The sequence below is a fragment of the Heptranchias perlo genome, chromosome 10 (genome assembly GCF_035084215.1).
Source record: "Heptranchias perlo isolate sHepPer1 chromosome 10, sHepPer1.hap1, whole genome shotgun sequence".
NCBI lineage: Eukaryota > Metazoa > Chordata > Chondrichthyes > Hexanchiformes > Hexanchidae > Heptranchias > Heptranchias perlo.
The window spans coordinates 14,094,813-14,105,201 of record NC_090334.1 but is presented as its reverse complement, the minus strand read 5'-3'; the positions used below and the strand labels follow the sequence as shown (position 1 = coordinate 14,105,201).

The following is a 10,389-nucleotide window of genomic DNA, read 5'->3' as shown; positions in this document are numbered from 1 at the left end:
CTGCAGTACTGTGTACAGTTTTGGTCTCTCTATCTAAGGAAGGGTATACATCCTTTGGACGCGGTGCAACGATGGTTCACTAGATTAATTCCTGGGATGAAAGGGTTGAGGAGAGATTGAGTAGAATGGACCTATACGCTCTGGAGTTTAGAAGAATGAGAGGTGATCTCATTGAAACATACAAGATTCTGCGAGGGCTTGACCGGGTAGATGCTGAGAGGTTCTTTCCCCTGGCTGGAGAGTCTAGAACTAGGGGGCATAGTCTCAGGATAAGGGGTCGGCCATTTAAGATTGAGATGAGGAGGAAATTCTTCACTCAGAGGGTTGTGAATCTGTGGATGCTGAATCATTGAATATATTCAAGGCTGAGATTGATAGATTTTTGGATTCTAGGGGAATCAAGGGATATGGGGATTGGGCAGGAAAGTGGAGTTGAGGCCAAAGATCAGCCATGATCTGATTGAATGGCGGAGCAGGCTCAAGGGGCCGTATGGCCTACTCCTGCTCCTATTTCTTATGTTCTTATGTGTCCTGGCCAACATTTATCCCTCAAGCAACATCACTAAAACAGATTATCCGTTCAGTTATTTCATTGCTGTTTGTGGGATCTTGCTGTGTGCAAATTGGCTGCTGCGTTTCCTACATTACAACAGTGACTACACTTCAAAAGTACTTCATTGGCTGTAAAGCGCTTTGGGACGTCCTGAGGTTGTGAAAGGCGCGATAGAAATGCAAGTCTCTCTTCACTAAGGTTTTATATAGATTTGCCATCATAACTCAACTTTTATATTCTATACCTCTTGCCATAAAACCCAGTATTCCATTATATGTTTTTTATGATCTTATCCACTGTGTGGCCAATACATGAAACTAAGAAAAGGATCTTTCTTTGAACAGCCATTTTCCATAAATCAAATCACTTTTTCACTAACGATTATACAATTCAGCGTTTCAGGCCAGAAACTTTTGTTGTGGAGTAGTCTTTGAATTGAACAGGGAGCGGCGAGTTTGGTGTAAGACTGGGTCAGCTCTCTGAGCTGTGGGCCTGCACCCCTAAGGAACGTGGTTGCCCTCGGCCCAGAACCCTTGCAACCAGTGGAGTGAGAGGGCCATCAGTTTCAGAAGGATAATCTGTATCAGTAAAGGCACAGTCCAGATGCTGCAGGTTAACTGGACTTAAAAGGAAAGCAAACAGCCCAAACTGCAGTACAGTCCCCACCACTTAAAACAGTGCATGTTTAAAACAGGCAGCCGCTCATATCGGCCAAAAAGCGATAACCATTATCCATTTGCATTTACATCAACTTGCTGGTTATAGAGTCTTAGGTGCTTCATTTATTTCGGGCAGTAACAGCTGTGCTTACTCACTAGTTCGCACCTCGTAAAGGTGAGCTGAATGCAAAAACAAACATAAATAAATAACATCTCATTAATGTTCAATTACCTTTTTTACACTTAAGCCCTTCTAATCCCCTCTAAGTGGTGTGGGGTTACTGTTTGTACTAAGCACTGACTGCAGTTTAAATAAAGCTGCAGTTCAGAATGGAGTTGGAAACAACTAGGCAAAAGGTCGCATCACAGAAGAGCATTCTTGTTATATAGTGGAATATTATAATAACACTGCCACGTTATACCAGCCACCGCATATAGCGGGCATATCGCGTTGGCACGAACGCGCCCATTATAAGTGGTGGGGACTGTAATTCTATTGGAAGAGCATCCCCCTACTTTCATCCGATAAGGAGAGCAATTACACAGTCAGGGGTCATTTTCTGACCTTGCGCTCTCGGTTGGGAGCTTCGCCTGGTGGGAGGGCAGATCAGGATTGTGGGCCAGCGTTGCACATGATTTTCCAACCATTAATTTAAATGTTCGGAATAACGTTCGCAGCGTGAGACCAAATTTATGATGTGCGCTCCCAATGGGTGAAACTCTCCACCAGGAGCTTAAAGTCGGAAAATTACCTCTAGTGTGTAAATTTAAACTGGATGCTGCCTGGGAAAATGAACTGACTGTCGAATTTTTGATTTAACCGGGGCCAGTAAGAGATGCGAGTGTTTGGAACGAAGGGAAGTCTCGGTCTAACTTTGGATATCTTGGAATGTGATTGGCCGATGAAATAGGACTTGATCATTTCATACCAGAAGCTTGATGGGTATTGACTGACTACGGCCTAGAAATTGGTCCGTGCAGTGACCGTTTTTCGGGCGCTACTCAGGCTACTAAGCCTCCAATATGACGGTCAGGAAGTGCGTTCATATTTCCGTCTGGAAATACGCCATCTGCCATATTGGGCAAGGTCAAAAAACATGCATCCTTTACCCACACATGAAGCAGGCATTAGGCTCTTTGCATATCCAAATAAGGGGCCTGTTCGAGGGCCCGTCTCCACGATTGGTTTCCCAAGCTGGCTGCACTCTTGGAAGCCAGACCTAGACCAACCAAGAAGGTACGTATCTTACCTGAATGTAGAGCCAGGTGACCCCACATTGACCTTAGCGATATCCTCCATTGTATTTGCAGAAGGGGGCTGTGCTTGTAATGTAGGGAGAGTGTTTCAGTGCCCTGAGGAAGGGGCGGCCATTTGATGTTTGACCTGAAGAATCTTCATCAGAAGACAGCTTTGGCAGGAGGTCTGCGCCCATAGCATTCGTCTGTTTTTTTCACTTCTCTCTTCTCGGGGACTGGAGGATTGCTCGGGTCCCCCTCCCCAAAAATGGCACCCCCTACCCAGATATCCCACCCGTCCATCAACCGTGCTCTCTGCGGTGAGGGCAGGGGGCGCACTGACGCTACTTACCTGAGCCAACCTTGCAAACTGGGGCGAGGCGAGCTCTTTCAGCCATGCGCCATCCCACCAGTGTTCTAGGGGGACCACGCAACCGGTGCCCATGTGCGGGACCCCCTTGTGAAAGCGGGAGAGTTGGCAGGCCTGTCAGTGCAAGGAGAATGGTATTAAAACATTACAGATCCCGCGTAAAGTAAGAAAGACTTGCATTTATGTAGTATCTTTCATGACCTCAGGATGTCCCAAAGTGCTTTACAGCCAATGCAGTACTTTTTCAAGTGTAGTCACTGTTGTGATGTAGAAAACATGGCAGCCAATTTGCACACAGCAAGGTCCCAGCATTATGATAATAACTAGATAATCTATTTTAGTGATGTTGGTTGAGGGCTAAATATTGGCCAGGACTCCGGGGAGAACTCCCCTTCTCTTCTTTGAAAAAGTGCCATGGGATCTTTTACATCCACCTGAGAGGGCAGACAGAGCCTTGGTTTAACGTCTCATCTGTAGACGGCACCTCCGACAGTGCAGTATTCCCTTAGTACTGCACTGGAGTATTAGCCTGGATTTTTTGCTCAAGTCTCTAGAGTGGGACTTGAACCCACAACCTTCTTGACTCAAGAGGCCAGAGTTGGAGAACAGTTTTCGGCTCCACACTATAGGAAGTATGTTGAGGTAATGAGAGGTGAGAATGCTACCCACTGAGCCACAGCTGACACTCTACATTTTTAGAGGCTCTGCAACATTGTTCCTTCACCAGCCTGGATCTCAATCCTGCCCATCTCATCAGCAGTGTTGCTGACACTCAGACTCCAGGTCATTTATGTCATTCTCAGCCTCAGTGACTTCATCCACCTTGCTTTGCTACTGGCTCCTAAAGCCCCTCTACTTATCTGACTGTATTTTGAATTATCTCTTCCCCACCCCACCCCAATCAATTTATCTTTCTAACTATCCTTTTGATCCACTTTATGTACCTCTCTCTCAGTCCAGGTGATTCTGCTTAATTGCCCAGTAGTACTTAGGGCATGTGCTCTTGTATAGAACTGCTTACAGTTACTTTGTTCAAAAAACTTAAACAATGCACCTTTTAAACATCATTTAATATCAGCAGCAAGAGAGATTTGACTGTCAGCAGACATTATTTCCAACATCTATCAGTGCTGTCCCAGTGGATCTGCCTCATTGCTTTGGATATATTGTGTGCTTGCTGAGTAGATATAAAATGTCCTGATTTTTGTAGCTAATGTCACAGGACTGATCTGCTGTAGCTTCCTTCCAAACTTAATTGACACAGCGACAGATCATTAGGTAACAACCCCACCTGCAGGATTTGGAGGATAGCTTGCATCGGCCCTTTAAAGCTGCTGTGTTTCACGCAGGGATCTCTGCGGGTACGGTTGATGACTCTTGATCTGCAATGGACAGTGTAAGGTTCAGAATCAAACTGGGGTTACAATACTCAGAAGCTGGCCTGTGTGTGGCCCTTATCTTGTGCTGTTATTAGAGGCTTGTTGTCTGACATCCAGTACTGGATGAGCAAACATTTCCTCCAACTAAATATTGGGAAGTCTGAAGCCATTGTCTTCGGTCCCCACCACAAACTCCGTTCCCTAACCACCGACTCTATCGCTCTCCCTGGCCACTGTGTGAGGCTGAACCAGACCATTCGCAAACTTGCCATCCTATTTGACCCTGAGATGACCTTCCGACAACATATCTTCTCCATCACCAAAACTGTCTATTTCCACCTCAGGAACATCTCCCATCTCTGCCCCTGCCTCAGCTCATCTGCTCATCCATGCCGTTGTTACCTCTAGACTCGACTATTCCAATACTCTCCTGGCCAGCCTCCCATCTTCCACCCTCCATAAACTCGAGCTCATCCAAAACCCTGCTGCCCGTATCCTAACTTGTGCCAAGTCCCGTTCATCCATCACCCCTGCGCTCGCTGACCTACATTGGCTCCCGATCCGGCAACACCTTGATTTTAAAATTCTCATCCTTGTTTTCAAATCCCTCCATGGCCTTGCCCCTCCCTATCTCTGTAACCTCTTCCAGCCCCTACAACCTTCCGAGATCTCTGCACTCCTCCAATTCTGGCCTCTTGCTCATCCCTGATTTTAATCGCTCCACCATTGGTGGACGTGCCTTCAGCTGCCTAGGTCCTAAGCTCTGGAATTCCCTCCCTAAACCTCTCCGCCTCTCTCTCCTCCTTTAAGCTGCTCCTTAAAACCTACCTTTTTGACCAAGCTTTTTGTTACCTGTTCTAATTTCTCCTTAAGTGCTCAAGTCTCTGGAGTGGGACTTGAATCCAAAGCCTTCTGACTCAGAGATGAGAACGCTACCACTGAGTCACGGCTGACACATATCTGTAAACAACTCAAAGAAGTTTGCAGGAGTAATACTACTCCTACTAAATTCTTGTCCATCAGCTCAGCAGCACGATGGGGCCAATGTGTGGTTTCAGAGATCTGGAATTCACCAAGTGTTCACTCATTACTCCTTGGTTACTCTCACTAGGGCTTAGCAAGCCAACCGAGACAAGGTTCCAGGTTGTGGCACTTGGATCCACTCCAGTGAGCTGGGTGAGTTATCAGGACCATCTGCGAGTAAAACCACCTTCTGGGTGCAGTTGTTTGTCAGGCAACGTAGGAACAGGAGTAGGCCATTCAGCCCCTCGAGCCTGTTCCGCCATTCAATTAGATCATGGCTGATCTGTATCTTAACTCCATCAACCCACCTTGGTTCTGTAACCCTTATTACACTTACCCAACAAAAATCTATCAATCTCAGTTTTGAAATTTTCAATTGACCCCCAGCCTCAAAAGCCTTTTGGGGAGAGAGTTCCAGATTTCCACTACCCTTTGTGTGAAGAAGTGCTTCCTGACATCACCCCTGAATGGCTTAGCTCTAATTTTAAGGTTATGCCCCCTTATTCTGGACTCCCCACCAGAGGAAAGAGTTTCTCTCTATCTACCCAATCAAATCCTTTAATCATCTTAAACACCTCAATTAGATCACCCTTTAATCTCAAAGGAATACAATCCTAGTCCGTCCAACCTAGCCTCACAATTTAACCCTTTTAGCCCCAGCCAATTGGGTCAATTCTGGTCAATTTGTGCTGCACCCCCTTCCTGAGGTGCGGTGCCCAAAATTGAATGCAGTACTCCAGATGCGATGTAACCAGAGCTCTGTACAGCTGTAACATAACTTCCACCCTCTTGAGATAAAGGCCAGCATTCCATTAACCTTTTTAATTATTATTAATAAAGCTGCCAGCTTTCGGGCTCACCTCATTATTATGTAGGAGTAATAGGATGTAATAATGGGAGACTAACTGTCCAGAGATCACCTGGGATAAGGCTAACAGTGGTGCTCAAAATATGCAGGGCCTCATAGAATACATTCAAAGCTGTTTCTAAGGCAGTATGTTACAGGTGCGATCGTGCAGTACTAGATCTGATCCTGGTTAACAAACCAGGAGAAGTAAGCGATCTAAAGTAGGGAAACCTTCAGGAATCTTCTACGGGTTGACACTTCAAATGGACAAAGAACAGGTCTAGGGTAAACCGGGGTGGGCGGGCACGACAGTTCTCCCTACCCATCTTGTATTTCAATATTTCCCAATGTTCTTTCATCAAAAATAAACGTGGTACTGGCAAAGAGCAAATTTTAGAGGGTGGAACAAGGAGTAGTTGGAGGGAAAAGCCAGCAGATGAAAGAGCATTGGGAAATATTTAAGCACAAGATGGGTACGGAAAACCATCGTCTCCCCCCCCCCCCCGCCCCGGCCTAGGTTTACCCTAGACCTGTTCCCCCTCCCCGCCCCCTGCAACCCACCCACCCCTCCCAGGAATTTCAGGGCCACAATCTTTAAGAGGGAGTCAGATAAACACTTGGAAAAGATAAATATTAAAGGGTGGAGAGGAAGGTCAGGGGAATGGGCTTAGAGTAGGTTGTGCCAGTTGAAGAGTTGGCACCAAAACTGGCACGACGGGGTACAAATTAGTCTTGGAAGGTAGAGCAAAGTGGGCGTCATTGAATCGGCCGCTCGTCATAAGCCCGCCCGATATTCAGTTGCATTGACAGGCGGCCGATTCATTGTCGCCCATTTTGTGTTAGGGCCCAGGATGAGTTTCTACCCCAGTGGGTCCAATGGTCCTCTCTGCTCTAGTGTTTTTTGATGCCATGAATACACTGAAGTTCATTCACCCTTGAATCTGTGATTCTTTCTTTGCTCCAGGAATCAACTGAGTTGACTTTACACCTTATTGAAATCACAAGAGGACCTCAGCCAAAGGGAACTGTGCAATAAGAGACACCTTAATATTTCATGACTGGCCTTGACAGCAAGTTGCCAAGCTGTGCTACACAATGTGATTACATATTGTAAGTTGGTCAGAATTTGATTCTTGCATTATTAAAAGATTTCTAAAGCAGTTTCTTCACAATCATACAGGCTTCCCCCCCACCATGATATACTTATTAAAGGAATATGTGTCAGGTACAGTGTGTTGGAGCTGGATCACACAGCACTGCGGCAGTGGGAGGATGTCAGTCTGTGCTCATTGCCCACACGGTGAGTTCTGGGACTGGAGCAGTCGGGCGCACTATCGCCGGAGAAGGAGGGCGCGTCCCCAGGGCGTTCCTGCCCGTTACAGGTCAGGGAGCAGGTTGGCCTCTCTGATGTAGAGTGATATGCTGAACAGGAGAAAATGAAAAATATATTACTTTTAAAAACTTATCCGCACTATTATAATTACTTGAACCATTCTTTTATCGACTTGCTCGAACCTAGAGTTTAGTAAAAAGCAAGAAAATAGGCAAAGCTGAGGAGAGAGAGTTTGGAAGAAGGATGGACTATTAAGCTGAGGCTCCCAGTTGAGACACTACCCTCCTTCACATCTTACTAAAGATGGGACTAAAGATCACAAAATTTAGGCTGACGCTCCAGCACAGTTCTGAGGGAGTGTTGTACTGTTGGAGCTGTTGTCTTTCGGACGAGACGTTAAACCGGGTCTGCCCGCTCAGGTGGACGTAAAAGAATCCCAAGGCACTATTCGAGGAAGAGCAGGGGAGTTCTCCCCGGTATCCTGGCCAATATTTATCTGGTCATTTATCTTATTACTGTTTGCGGGACCCAGCTGTGTGCAACTTCAAAAAGTAATTCATTGGCTGTAAAGCACTTTGGGACGTAATGTGGTAAATAAACGCAAGTTCTTTCTTATTTTATGTTGAATTATTTCAGGCTGAGGGATGTCAGTAGTCCAGCCAATATTCAACCTTGGCCGGGAGCTATTTGCACATGGCACATCTACGCGCCCAGTTGCCTTGTTATCTCTATCTGTATTTGTACTTAGAACCTTCAATCCAATTCCTAACTAGACGTATAAAACGTGTAAATGATTAAAGGATACTTGCGGCCTACATACTTGAGCTGATCCTGTTGGAATCCGGGGCAGGCCTCAGTGTCTCCCAGTAACAGTTGCTCCACAGCAAAGGTTAGAAGGTTCAAATTGGAAGTAGGTCACGTTCTTTATACCTAAGTTAAATCATTAATTTGATCCTTGAATAAATTTCACATGATATGCCTTAAGCTCACTACTTAAAGGTAATCAGGCATACAATCCATTTTAAAATCAATTAACCGGCTGAAGCAACTAATTTTTGAGCCATTACCTTCTCTCTCATAAACCTTTAAATCAATCTGGTAGCATAAGTGCACTGACTATATAAAAGGATACTGCAGTTTGATCCCTTCCCCCTTCAGCCGCACTCGGTGTAGCTCTAGTGCACAATGGGCAGGAGTCTCCAGGAATTAAAGATTAATCTCCTGGATATTGCAGCGAGCAAACCCAGGAGAAAAGTCATAGTGGAGCATAAAAAATTGTGGTTTTTTTTCATTTTCTTTGGACGCTTTTGTTTATTAGTTATAAAAATATCGGAGATGGGGGGAAAAAGGGCTGTTTGACTGACAGTCACGAATCATCCGATCGGGTAATGAAGAGTCTGTTCGCCATCCAATTGGCATGGGAAGGCGGGGCATCATGACGATTGACACGATGGGCGACCAATGGTGAGGGCTGGCTGGTTGGAGGCGGGAGGTCATGTGATGAAACCTCCAGGAATACGACCAATCAGAGTTGGCAAGCCGAGGCAGGCCAAAAGCTTTGGGAAGTGTGGGCCTTGCAGAATGTTAAATTGTGCCTGAGTTGTTTAGTCTGTGATTCTTCAGATCTGTTGAAGTTCACATATATGGATCTCAGTACTGGATTTCTCACTGCAACGACAAAACACCCGGTTTCTGTGTATTTGCTCTCTCCCTTCAAATGGTTTCTCTGATCCTCTGATCCCTCCCTTTGCACAGCTGATATGACCCATTGGAAGTTAAGACAGGGGATCCCCAGGGGTGTGTCACTATTTGTGGGGAATCCCAGGAGTGTGTTACCATTTGTGGGGGTCTCTGGGAGCTGTCACTATATGGGGTGAATCTCTGGGAGTGTGTCACTATATGGGGTGAATCTCTGGGAGTGTGTCACTATATGGGGTGAATCTCTGGGAATGTGTCACTATATGGGGTGAATCTCTGGGAATGTGTCACTATATGGGGTGAATCTCTGGGAATGTGTCACTATATGGGGTGAATCTCTGGGAATGTGTCACTATATGGGGTGAATCTCTGGGAATGTGTCACTATATGGGGTGAATCTCTGGGAATGTGTCACTATATGGGGTGAATCTCTGGGAATGTGTCACTATATGGCAGGATCTCTGGGAATGTGTCACTATATGGGGTGAATCTCTGGGAATGTGTCACTATATGGGGTGAATCTCTGGGAATGTGTCACTATATGGGGTGAATCTCTGGGAGTGAGTCACTATATGGGGTGAATCTCTGGGAGTGTGTCACTATATGGGGTGAATCTCTGGGAGTGTGTCACTATATGGGGTGAATCTCTGGGAATGTGTCACTATATGGGGTGACTCTCTGGGAATGTGTCACTATATGGGGTGAATCTCTGGGAATGTGTCACTATATGGGGTGAATCTCTGGGAATGTGTCACTATATGGGGTGAATCTCTGGGAATGTGTCACTATATGGGGTGAATCTCTGGGAATGTCTCACTATATGGGGTGAATCTCTGGGAATGTGTCACTATATGGGGTGAATCTCTGGGAATGTGTCACTATATGGGGTGAATCTCTGGGAATGTGTCACTATATGGGGTGAATCTCTGGGAATGTCTCACTATATGGCAGGATCTCTGGAAGTGTGTCACTAATTTTTTTTGTGTGTTTTTAGGCCCCCCTTTTATAAGAAGGGGGGGTTTAGGGTGTGTTTATGTAGAGAAAAACCCGAAAAAACCAAAACCAGTGTCAAATCAAAATTTTATTGTTGTGGTCCAGGGTGCACTCCAGCCCCTGCAGTGCCCACCGGTCATGAAAAGCCACAAGCGTACCGGCAGACACCGTGTGCTCCATCTCCAGGGCCACCCGGGCGCGGAGAATTCCGCAGAAGAGAGGCAGACAGTCCGAGCAACCACCCCCACGGGCCACGGCCGACCTGGACCTGTGGATGACGAACCGGATTCTTTCCCCT

At 46.1% G+C, this 10,389-nt stretch overlaps 1 long non-coding RNA gene across 2 annotated transcripts; it reads right to left on the bottom strand.

Moving 5' to 3' along the window:
* Positions 1-3,875: 3,875 nt before the first annotated feature.
* Positions 3,876-8,554, bottom strand: LOC137326098 (uncharacterized). Of its 2 annotated transcripts, XR_010964100.1 has the most exons (4): positions 8,468-8,554; positions 8,221-8,330; positions 7,297-7,489; positions 3,876-4,200 (listed from the first exon to the last, which is right to left on the bottom strand). It is a non-coding gene; the product is annotated as an uncharacterized lncRNA (long non-coding RNA). The 2 variants fall into 2 exon arrangements; XR_010964099.1 differs by lacking the exon at positions 8,468-8,554 and having other exon boundaries at positions 8,221-8,344.
* Positions 8,555-10,389: the final 1,835 nt, after the last annotated feature.